Source organism: Lycorma delicatula, chromosome 11 (genome assembly GCF_047948215.1).
Source record: "Lycorma delicatula isolate Av1 chromosome 11, ASM4794821v1, whole genome shotgun sequence".
Classification (NCBI taxonomy): Eukaryota; Metazoa; Arthropoda; class Insecta; order Hemiptera; family Fulgoridae; genus Lycorma; species Lycorma delicatula.
The window spans coordinates 59,744,588-59,758,221 of NC_134465.1; the positions used below are offsets into that span (position 1 = coordinate 59,744,588).

Genomic DNA, 13,634 nt, shown 5'->3' on the forward strand with positions numbered 1-13,634 from the left:
GTTTTATTTAAAAAAAAAAAATACTGCCTTTCAACAGGTTGTAAGTCAAATTATTTTTTAGCTGTTGGCCCTCTTTAGCTTCAGGATGATCAATCTTGAGATAATAATGTTAACTGAACTTAATGATCAAATTATGTAGTAGGTTACTTTTAGTCTGATTTTTCCCCAATAAATGTCTTTAGTATTTGTCATTCTTTTTTATATACTGCCATTAACTGCCATTCTTTTTTTTATATTTAACATCCTCTGAACATCAAATAGATTTGCCATCTAATAAAAGTAAAGACTGCTCCATTTGGTTCTTATTAAATGACAGTATCGCAGATGGAGCCAGTGAACTTGATGCATTTCCAATGTACCTATCCAGAAAAGCAACGAGTGGTTGGGGATAATCAATTTATAGAGGCTCGTGGGGTAAATTGAGATGATTTACAGCTTGCCCGTAACCAACATTACTTTACTAACATGAGTATCTCATAATTAACAGTAATAGTTTGTGGAAAAACTTTCCTTAAAGATAAGAAGTAAGATTCTAAATATTGTAAGTCAGAACAGTAAGAAATGATATTATCTTTAGTTATATGTCATATCATTTCAGTTAATTGTGAAAGTCTGTGTAGTAATCATCAAATCATCAGGATGCAGACTTTTGATTCAGTATGCATTAGGTACAGTTTTTGGTAATGATTTGACTTTTTTTCATCTGACATTTTTTGTTAAGCTACATCTTATATAAATATATATCTGATATGTTATTGAAAGAAATAACAAGAGACAATTCTAGGTATGTGGTCTCCTGAATATCAGCTGGCTTTGGGAAAGTGGAATCTGATAGATGATGTTTTGATGAAGACTTTTCGGAAGTAAATCAGTTAATTTATTAAAGAGATTATTGTAAATTAAATGTATTCCTTTAATAAGAATGTATGTATATATCTGTTAAAATTGAATTCTGTTCAATAAATTAGATAATATAAAGTATTTTTGAGTAAAATTGAAAAATTCTCTCATAGAAGTCTTCCAATAACTAAACTTTTGTAATTATTTAAGGAGTCTTATTTTATGATATTTTAGATTGTTTAGGTTTTAATAACGTAAAATTTCAGTACTACACTTTTGTAAGCAAAGAAACTAGGTTTCTTTGCTAACAGTGGGTTCCATTTCTAACAATACAAACATATACAAATAACTGACAGTACTTAATAGATTAGAAGGTTATTTATTGGTAATACAAAATTCAGCCGAAATATATATTAATGCAAGCCAGACTCATCTGTTTGTAGCTTACTCTGACTAGGAGTGAAAACTTGAGTCTTTTAAACTGTTAGAATGTAATTTTTTTGCTTCAGTTATCATTAAAAAAATTGTTATTCTTTTGTTATGTATTCATGTTCAACAAGTGTCTTGTAAAAAAAATTAATTTTTTGTATTGAAGGAAATGAAATTGGTATGATATTTTTGAAAATTATAAAGCAAGTTAATATAAGATTTGAAATAAACTTTTAGAAAAGATAAATTAAAAAAAAAATAGAACAAGATTTTTGTGTTTAAAGCCATATAATATAAAATCGTGTGTTTCCTGTAAATCCTGTGTAAATCTCAATATCTTAAAATATATATATATATATGCTTTTTTTTTTAAGATGTATAGTTTTTCTCCGATAGGTTTTACTAATCTTCATAAAAAGCAATCAGTTTGTCTCAAAAACTTGTTTTACTATTAATGGAAATTATGAGTCAAAATTCCAGTAAATATTTACAAATTTTTGTTCAGTGATACATTTTGATAAATTAAACCCTGAAAAACATTTTCATGAGTTGGAAATAATTCACTAAAATTTATTCCACTTTTAATTCTCTGGTAGATTACATCTTCAATGAATTAATTATAAAATTGTTTACCTTTAGAAGGTGTTTTTCTTTTAGATCAGCACCCATTTGAAATTTTAAAAAATGTTTGTTGACAAATTTGTTATTTATTCTTATGGTGGTTGTATCTTGAGCAATTTGTTTCCTTTGAGTGGAAGTTGTAGATATTGGAAATTTTTTTTTTTGAAAAAGTTTTTGTTAATTTTATGTGCATTGATCTTCCTCTTTTGTCTTAATTTTTCTTAAAATAATCATTAAAAAAGCTTATAACTAGGGTGAGTGACTCCCTGGTTAGAAATTAAAAAAAGTAATGTAAAATTTTATTTTTACTAAGAAGCATCTTAATCAGGTATATCACAAATAACGGTTTTTTTTAAGAAAGAATAGGTCCACTAATTCACATTTGAAAGTGTGAATTCTAAATTTTATAAACTTTCTAAATATTTTTGCTTTCTTTAATTTTATTTGTCCTTCTACAAAGCACTTATGGAATATACTATGAAATAGTTTGTGTTATTTGAAAAGGATGTAATATACATACTTTGATAAGAATTTTAGACCTGTTATTGAAAACTGATGGAAAATTTTACTATTGAATTCCATGCCACACAGTGGTATTGGGCAATGAATGTGGGAATATATTTCAAGAATAATTTTTGTGATTTTGATTTTTGATTGAAGGATTAGTTAGCTAAAAGTGATGAGAGAATAAAGGTGCTAGAAGTAGTTGTGCAGTATGACAAAAGAGACTTATAAAAAGGTCTTGTAGATTACAATTTATACTAAGTAAAATTTTATATTTCATTCAAACTTTTATTTTAGCTGAATTAGCCTTTCAACATTGTATATAACTAGAGGCGTGATCAGTTATTTGGTGTTTGTGGGCAGAAGGGTCAGTACCGATTTGAAATTCATCATGAACTTCAGTTGTTTATAGGCTAAGTTGTTTAAGTGTGCAGCATGTGTAACAAATTTCATGAATATCTTCGGTTTAATTGGAGTAATGGATAAACAAAGAAACAGATGTCATGTCAGCAGATGATGTACGTTGTAAAATCACACACGTAAAACTCGATGATTTTGACAAAATTTTTAACTTTTCACATAGTTGAATCTAGAAAATTGTTCTTCAGTATTTAGAATACTATAAAATGTTTAGTAGGTTGGACATAACTAACAGAGGATTTAAAGGGAAACATAGGTGTGCCCTTAGTTTATTTCTTCTGATTTAATGAACATTATGATTTCTTAGAAAAAATAATTATAGGTTGTAAAACATGTATATTCCATTACTTAACTGAGAAAAAAAACACTTTCCTTGATATGTAAGCATTCCATGTTGCTCAAAAAATGTGGAGTAAGTAGGTTCCTTAGTAACCAATGGGAATCCATAAGAAAAACTGTGTGGGTACATTCTTCTATCTTCTCATGTTTTAATGAACACGTAATGGTTTCTTTAGGAAATAATTAAATGAAATATAATTTGGTATTGCACTTTCTGGAAAAAAAGCCCAATGCATGGTATTGAAGCATGCTGAGTCATTTATCATCAAAAAATGTAAGAGATACATCATCAAGATCCTATCTTGTTATCTCCTTTTAATTATTTTTTTCTACACAATTACATCAATTCTTCGGGTGATTATGTGGAAAAATAGTGTAAAGAATGTCCTAGTAAAGTCAGTTATTTTTACATGGATTTGAATACTAGATCTTGGATACCGGTGTTCTTTGGTGGTTGGGTTTTCAATTAACCACACATCTCAGGAATGGTCGAACTGAGATTGTACAAGACTATACTTCATTTACACTCATACATATCATCCTCATTCATCCTCTGAAGTATTATCTGAATGGTAATTACCAGAGGGTAAACAGGAAAAAGAAAGAAAGTGTAAAGAACGTATCATTTTTAAACATGTCAATATTTAAATATAAATCTGTTGTCTAAGAAGTATAGGGAATTTGAAAAAATATTTTTGTATTGTGTTTTTTCCTTTAATGTTTGAAGTTATTAATTCTACTAGTCACTTTATGAACTCAACTGAATTCCTTAATGTCAGTATGAATGTGATTAATTATCAGACATGATCGTGGTTAGATGACAGTAGTGGATATCTTGTTCTATTGCCATAAATGAATCTTTCTAGTATGTTAATCAGTTATTATAACATAGTTAGGGGTTTAATGTATAAATTAAAAATTTTGTTCTACATTATTTGTTTTTGTATTTATTTATTTATTTTTTTTAATTACTGTCATGTTTTGTTATAAAACAATTTTGCTTGTTTCCTTCAAATTAACCAAATAGGCTGGTATTGTTCAAGGCCATGTAATTTAACTTAACCATAAATTTGTTTGTTTCTATCCGGTTACTATTCCTTAATTTTATTTTTGTATTTATTATTATTTTTTATTTTTTTTGAGAATTTATTAGTAAGTGAGGTATATTTAATATTTATTACAGAAATAATTAAGCCTCAGAGATGAAGCTTTATATTATATTGTGCAGTACAAATTGTAAAAATTTCAGTTATTTATTTTCATTTGATTGATTTTCATTCTTATTTAAAAAAGGAAAAACTTCATTAGAAATATAAATATTTTATTTTTTGTTGACTATTTAACTGTAATCTCCTTAACAGTTACACGATTTATCTTTGTCTATAAGGAGCTATAAATAAGAAACCATAATACTATAAGATTTTTACTTTAAATTTATATTAAAAAAAAAAAAAAATTAATAAATTATTTATTTTATTTTACTTTAGATTTATTTTAATTTTTTTTAGATTTTATTTTATTTAAAAATAAAAATAAATTATATTATGTTATTATATTAATATTAATATTAATTAATATTTTGACTACATATTTTTATATTTTGTAACTTTAATATTTTGTGTAATTTAAAAAAAAATTAAAAATTTAACTGATGATGAGGGAAAACCTCAAAAGTGCTATTAAAAAAATAAAAATTATAAGGTAAGAAGTGTTATTAAATACTGTACTCTTGGTGGTAAACAGTTTTTATAGTTTTGTCTTAGTGATATTAGTACAGAGGGGAATGTGGATAAATACAATAACGAAAGAATTGTTTTTGCTAAGTTAAAAAAAAATATATATATTAATGATTGCTTGGCTTTTATAATAACAAAATGACATCTCACAAAATCATATTAATACAATTTAAAACGATGTACTAAGTAATACAGTATAAAAAACCTACATGTTTTAAAAAAAAGATCTGTAAGAAATGGTTATAAATGATTTTAAAAATCACTGCTAGGTAGTTCAACTTAATTCAGTTGATTAAAAGAACAAATAATAGAAGTGTTATTAATTATTAATGTTTATTAATTTGCTGTAAATATTGGTTGTTTGTTCAACTTGAGTTAAATTCTTTTTTGCCTATAAATATAGTTAAAGATATTATAATCCAGGTATCACAGTTAAGTATGATTTTATATTTATCACTTAAATGAGAATATTTAATGATCTACGAATCATAAAGGATTAAACAGTTTGTTTTATGAATTAATGAATGATATTTTAGGTCTTGGCCTGGGTTGTCAACAACTTTCTATTTCAGGCTTATAGTTTCACATCTGGATAAGTAGCCACATGTTGAAAAATAAATAATAAAATCCTGATTGTTATATCATAATTAACTAGTTTACATTTAATAAAGTGATATTTTATATTTTAATGAGGATCATTTGAGAACATTTAGCTGTAATAAATAAATTTTGAACAAGAAATAATGAACAATTTTTTGTGTGATAATTCAGAGGAAAAAATCTTTCTCTTATCTTGTGTTGTTGTTTTTTATTCTATCATTATACAAATTCACTGTTGTTTTATCAGCTATTTAGTGATATTTTGATTTCACTTCCAGAATGATTGCTATCTAAAAATTCTTTTAGTTTAGAATACAAATGAAACTTGCTGGGGGCTAGATCACGGCTGTACATTAGATGCTCAAATAATCCCCCCTAAATGTTTCAGGCAATATTGTGCAATGAAAATAATGTTCCTTGATAATAGGTCATGTTTATTTTTATAACAGACTAACAAGAGTTGGTTGAGTGTTCACAGTAACACTTTCTGTTTATTGTTGTTCTTGCCATGAAATCAATAAGTAAGAGGTTTTTTGAATCCTTAAAAATGTGATGTGGACACCACATGACTTCTTGTGCACCTATTAAATTGCATATACCTCACATTTTTTTAAAATGAAAAGTACATAAAATTTTATTTCATAAATAACTTCTGATTATTTTCATTATTATTTTTTATTATTGAATTATTATTTATTGTGAACATTTTTTTTTACAATCAGAAGTTAATAAGTATTAATAAATCAATGTATTTAAATTAAAAAAAAAAATGAAAAAGAAAGGGAAATGAAGTCTGATTCGAATCGATGTGTCTTCCCCTTATAAGATCCAAATATGAGGACTGTCCAGAAAGTAACTTACATTTTGAAATAAAAAACCAACGAAATAAAAAAAAGAAATTTCATTATATACATTTGAAAGGAACAATCATAAACTTTTCCTACATAGTCGCCATTTAAATTGAGGCACTTATCATGACGATTTACAAGCTCTTCAATTCTGTCTCTGTAGAAATCTGCTGCCTTAGATTTTTGGCACCCATCTTGCACAAAACCAAGCTTGTGATAACCAAGCTTCCCTGGTAAAATTTCATGCAGTAAACCTTGTCAAGTGAAGCGAGAGTTCTGTAATCGTAATGTGGTGATTTTCACAAATTTTATCATTGACGTTCATCGTCAGTTCATCATTCATAAGGCTAGGCCAACCACGTTTAATTTTAAGGTCCTTGTCATGAAGATTGGTGCAGCCATTTTTAAACTGAATGGACCACTGCCTCATTTCACCTTAGTCATTGTTACATTTCCATACACCTCACAAAGTGTCCGATGAATTTCAATTATTTTGAGATTTTTCCCCAGTAAAAACCTAATCGCTGAATGCACCTCACAACTCGCTGGATTTTCTATTGAAACATACATTTCAATAATTCACAACGAACAAAGTAGGAAAATCACAGTCTACATGCCATGACAGCTTGATGCATAGTGAGTGTAGATACGTTTTGACACCAAGATGACTGTTCTATCCCCACCCATCTCCACGCTAGACACAAATGTAAGTTACTTTCTGGGCGGTTTCATTAATTAAAATTTCATTTGCCCACAACTCTGGAACCAATGAAAATAAGTACCACTTATGATACATCATTAAAAACTCTGAATGAGGGCTTATTACTGCAGTTAAGAAAAAGTCAAAAATCCAAATTTTTGGGGATTTTGTGCTTTTTTTGGACACTTTTGGCCCAGTTGATTGGAATCAAAAGTGGAGGTGTGCAACTAGATGTTACAACAGTCCTAAATCCAAAATTTAAATATCCTACAGCTAATTGTTTTTGAGTTACGCGAGATACATACGTACAGATGTCACACTAAAACTAGTCAAAATGGATTCAGGGATGGTCAAAATGAATATTTCCATTGAAATCTGTAAACTAAAATTTTTCAAGATCACAATATTTCCTTTACTTTGTACAAGGAAGTAAAAGTGCTTATCATCAATTTCCATACATTCAGAGTTTTCTGATTTGTTAGGAGTTTCTTAAGGATGGCACTTTACTTCATTGGCTTTTGTTTTCAATGGTTTTATAAGAGGTTCACGTTGGATCATCAGTAAGAATGTGATTAAGAGACTCATTGTTCTCATCCTTGTATTGATCAAGAAGTGTGTCAAGGCCATTGAGATTTATTTTTCTTCTCGTTTTCAGATGCTGTTCTTAGAATATATAAGGACAAACTTTTGTATGAAAGTCCTTGAAATCTCAGAAAATGAGTTGCTTATTATATCAGTAGTTGATCATCTATTTCTATGAATTTAATTTTCTGTTTTTTGCTTCAATTATTAAGTCATGCAAGAAGATTGTCCAGAACAGTCATGGTTATCAAAATTTGATCTTCCTTATAAACATGATAATACATTTTTTCTAGTGCTCGATTAATTTATAATTTCATTATTACACAGTTCCTTTTATTTGCCTATAAATTTCTTGTGTTTTTAAAACTAAATTATACTTTGAATTTTCCCAAGTCACATTTGGCAGGATTTTCTTCTGTTTTTACATATTATAAATAAATGCCTAAGAAAATATTAATAACAAAATTATGGGCTGAGACTGAGCTAACACAACATGAAACTGCTATTTGACCTTACATTGTTGTTGGGCATCACCTTCATGAGTGCTATATGCAAATATTCTACTTCTTTGATGTTTTATTTCATGTCTTGGAAAATGGTAAATCATTATATAGTTCACATATAATTTATGTAATAATTTTTTATTTTATTGTGTAATCGGGGATAAATTAATCTTGTTGTACTTAAAATCATTTTTATTATATTTCAATTAAAGTCGTAATAATGTCTGATTAGGTAGCCTGTTACTATTGTATTTCGAATTGTTTATAGAAGGAATCATCCGTGTTAACTAGAGACACTGCATATAATGTACTGTTTCTTGATAGAAGGAGTATAGCAATGTGTTGCTTTACTTTGTCAATTCATACGGTTTTGTGCTGGTTAGAGTTAGTTTCTCCATTATTGATAATGTTAAATATATAATCATCCCTGAATGAATACAGTGAATATATTTCATACAGGTCTGAATATTGGCTATATTTTAGTGAGTTTGACATTGGAATTTACAATATTCAGTTCACTGAAGAAGAATATAGGAAATTATTTTCATTCTCACTCTGCTTAGTAAGTGTGGAATCGGGATCTTAAATATTTTGCTATTCTTTAATTGTAGCTAAACACACTGATAAATGTAATTATGTTTCCTAACATGCAATACATGATTTTAATCTGTTTTTTGATGCTGAAAACGAATATGAATTCAGAATATTTCTATTGCCCACCATTTTTGAAAAAAATTAAAATTTTAATTAAAGGATTTTTTTCATTTTTCAACATATAGTTTAGCATTTAAAGCTCATATATTGTATTTTTTTAGCTTATTTTTTATTGTTTAACTGTGTTAACATAATTTGTATCCTATAAATAAACAATACTAGACAAAGAATTAAATCATATCATAGTCACATATTATATCATATCTAATTCTGAAGAGTGAGCCTTCATGGACAAGATTAATCATGTCCGTGTAAGTCAAAACATGTAGCTGAAAACACAGCTGTGTTGTTTGTATTAAGTACTGGATTTAGGAATGAATTAATTTTGTTCAGTCTTATTACTGTTTTAAGTTTGTTAACAGTGCAGTTTCATAATGCCTCGAAATTGTGTAATTGATGTGGATGGCTTTTGTTATGTGTGTGGTGAGTTTACAGGTAAAATCAAATAGAAAAAACATTATACCTTTATTTAAAAAAGCATATCATTTTTACTTTCAGTGTAAAATTGGTTATCAGGATAAGACATGGGCTCCTCATATAGTATGCACTAATTGTTCTGTATAGTTAAGAGAATGGCTGAAAGGTACACGGAAGGCTTTGCCATTTGGTGTTTATGGTTTGACGTGAACCAAAGGATAATGTAACCGATTGTTACTTTTGTTTAACAAGTGTGTCTGGAATTTCTAAAAAAATCTAAACATACTGTAAAATATCCTTCGTTGCAATCTGCAATCAGGCCTGTACCTCACAGTGAAGTTATTCCAGTTCCTAAGCCACCTGTGAATGTATGTTTCGAAAGCAGCGATGAAGAATCAGGTAGTACTGAAGAAGACAACAATGATTTTTATTTAAAATTATCTTCCAATAAGCCACATCTTATATCACAAGATGAATTAAATGACTTTGTTAGGGATTTAAATTTATCAAAAAATCAAGCTGAACTGTTAGGATCAAGACTGCAAAATTGGAATTTACTTTAAAAAAATACAAAAAGTTTGGGCTTTTGAAGCCGACAAAAAGAACTTTCTCAGAACTTTATTAATGAAAATAATTCGGTTTATTGCGCAAATATTGATGAGCTTATGTTGCACTTAGGACAAGTTGATAAACCTGAGCATTGGCGCCTTTATAGATTCGTCCAAGTATAATTTAAAAGTGGTTCTACTAACAACGTTATCAAATATCCTTTGATACCAATCGCTTATGGTATTAATTTGAAAGAGATACGATGTGATGAAAGACATTCTTGAAAAAATAAATTATAAAAAACATAGCTGGGACATATGTGGTGATTTGAATGTTATAGCTGTTTTGTTAGGCTATTCTAAGTACATGTGTTTTCTTTGCGAATGGGACAGCCCAGCTAGGGATAAACATTATATTACCAAAGAGTGGAAGAAACGAGACAACTTAATTCCAAATGGGAAAAATATTATTCATGAGCCCTTAGTTGAACTCCAAAAAAATATTTTTATCTCCTCTCCATATCAAGCTAGGACTAATGAAAAATTTTATAAAAGCAATGAAGAAGAATAGTCCTGAATTTTTGTGCATCAGGCAGAAATTTTTGAATGTAAATTTGTTGGTCCTAAAATAAGAGAGTTAGTCAAAGATGATGTATTTAACTCACTGTTAAGTAATGTAGAACGTGCAACTTGGGCTTCATTTAAAGATGTTTGCAAAAATTTTCTCTGCAAACAAAAATTTGATAATTACAACGATATTGTTAATCAACTTCTTGCAGAGCTATGGGATGTAATATGTCTTTGAAAATACATTTTCTCCGTTCACATCTGGACGACCTCCTGGACAACCTCAGAGGCGTAAGTGACGAACACAGTGAATGTTTCCACCAAGACATTTCGGCGATGGAAAGCCGCTATAAAGGGAAATCGAATACTAACCTGCTAGCCTATTACTGTTGGACATTAATTCGGGATGTGCCTTAAGCTATTTATAAAACAAAAGCATCAGTGAAATCATTCTAATACTGGTATGGCCATGCAAAATTATTATAAATTTGACAGATTTTAACTATATTTTCACTTAATTTTTTTTTAAGTGTAATTTATTTAAAACTAAGGGTGATAGAGAAATTGTATTTACAGATGTGTAATGTACGCAAAAAAGTAATTCAAGAAATGGTATCACACTTAGAGAAACATTAAAAAATGTTTTTTTCTATCTGTGACATCTGCATTTTTGTAGGCTTGACATGTTAATCTATGACAGTATGTTTGACTGTGAAGAAGGCAATAAGAAACCAATTCACTTCTCATTTTATTTATTAAGTCTGGCACTATGATATTTATTACCTTGAAAATTGCTTGCCAGTTTCGCGAGTGACTTATATATCATATCGGGTTACCTACTTCTAACCAATTTGGTTTTGACATCTAATTTATCAAGACATAAAAAAGTTATCGGGAATTGAAATTAAAAAAAGAAAATTACATAAATGATATTTAGGGAGAAGAAATTATATCATTTAATTTAATTTTGTTGCTATTGCTTTAGGCTGTTAAATTAAAAAAAATAGATCAACTTAAAATGATGTAAAAAGCAGACTCAAAGAAGAAGGCTTTGTATAGAAAATATATTTATTAATATCGACACAGATCCAGGAATTATTAAGGAACGTTATTTTTTTGTTATTTATATAGCATAAAGCCAAGTGTAATATTAGTAATAGAAGGTAAATGGTACAGAAATGCTGAATTTTATACTGTATTGAGAAGATTGTTGAAAATGATGCATTGTGATGAAGTTGCAAATGGAAAGATTTTAAACAAATTAAGAGAATTTTGAAGAAGAAAATGAAAACAGGTTAATGATAGAATCTTTCTAAAAGAAGATATTATGTTAACGAATCCAGGATTGGTTAATTTAGAATTAGAAGAAAGTGTAGATGGTAAATATTGTGAGAGAAGAATAAGACAAGAATAGCTGAAACACAGATAGTAGAACAAAAAGTAATAGAGAATTGTATCAAACCAGTTAGAAGTCTGCTGACAAAAATAATAGAGGACTGCCTTGCATCTGCAACTGTAAGTCTGTTAAAATTTTTAAATTCTCAAAATCATCAATACTGAAAGTGCCTGCTTGGCTTTTTGTTTGTATGACTGGATTGATTGTTTGGTGGTGTGATTTTTTTTTGAAAATGTGTATTTTAATATAATTTTGAATGTTAAAAGATTAGTTTCATCTAGTTTTTTATTTTCTTTCTTCTAGTTTTTTTCAGTTCAGGACTTTATCGTGCTATTTATAATATCTCCATCTAGTATTTGATATCTGTTTTGTATGTATTGTCTTAACTATTAAATTGTTATAAAGAATGACAAGAATTCTGTTCTTGTAACATTTGACAGTGGTTAAAAAAATAAGAGGTGTACCGTTTCAATTTTTTATCCACCTTAATAGCTGCATGTGTTTATGAATGTAAAGTATGATTTATTTATTGTTTAGTAGTTACATACATTCTTGACCGATTTAGTGATATTGTTGTCCTGAGTTGCATCTCCCATCCATGTGAAAAAGTAGTCCAGAAAGAAGTGCCCAACTTTAGGGTTAAGAAAATTCATATGAATAATTATGTTGTATTATATCAAATTTTAGCATTTTATTGTGAACGAATTGATTTATTCCCATTTTTTTGATAATTTTTTTCAAAATTTGAGTTATAGTGGAAAACATTAGCCTAAATATAAGTTTCAAAAAAATGTTTTTGAGCCTGTTTTTAATCCCTACAATTTTTTTTTTTTTTGTCTTCAGTCATTTGACTGGTTTGATGCAGCTCTCCAAGATTCCCTATCTAGTCGTTTCATTTCAGTTTACCCTCTACATCCTACATCCCTAACAATTTGTTTTACATATTCCAAAAGTGGCCTGCCTACACAATTTTATCCTTCTACCTGTCCTTCCAATATTAAAGCGACTATTCCAGGATGCCAATTTAAAAACAAAAAAAAATTAACCCAGATGATGTAACTGAATTAAAAAATAAACATTAATAGATTTAATAAGAAATTTATTTACCGGATATTAAAGTAAATGAGAGCTGTTAATTTATTTATAATAAAATACTTAATGTTTTATACAACTTGTAATCATCAAGATATTGGTGTTTTAAAAATTAAAATGGCTTGCTATTTTGAATTTTTTTCTTAATCTTAAGAAGTAGGCATAGAAGTTATATATTCTAGGGTTTACCAATGAACATCTGTTTTTATCTTGAATTTTTTTTGCTTCCTTATAGTCTTGTCTTTTTTATCTCTTCCATTCATTACACCCTTTTTAACCTTCAGTGTCCTTGAAGATTATGTATCTTCAAGCATTTTCATTTTTTCATGATGTACTTATGCCACTGTGTCGTTGTTTGGGCAATATTTTTTATATATGTGTGCATTTTTTCTTTTTTTTTTACTTTCACATCTTAAATGTTTCTGCTCTTTATCCTAGTATTTCTGTTTAATCTCTCTACACTAAAAATTCATCTTCTAGGTCTAACTTTTTCTCTCCTTCCACTTATTTATGTGTGCAGGGCTGTTTTGATGTTTGGCTTTTTTCTACTCTATCCATTTGCCCATTTTGTCTTTCTTCAGTTTACTATCTCAATAATTTCAGGTCTATAATATAATTTCTTCAACCTTCTGTTACTTTTGTTTCCATTTTCATTTCATCTCATATGGATCAATAGATATTTCTTTATTTTTTATTTTTGATATTAATCAGATTTTTTTGTTGGGATTATTGTTGTTTATTTAAATCAATTTAACTCTCTTGTAGATTCTTGTTTAAA

At 28.2% G+C, this 13,634-nt stretch overlaps 1 protein-coding gene across 1 annotated transcript in view; it reads left to right on the forward strand.

The window, feature by feature from the left end:
- Positions 1-13,634, forward strand: part of Ndf (Nucleosome-destabilizing factor) — a 222,280-nt gene that overhangs the window by 29,825 nt on the left and 178,821 nt on the right. The window lies entirely within an intron of this gene.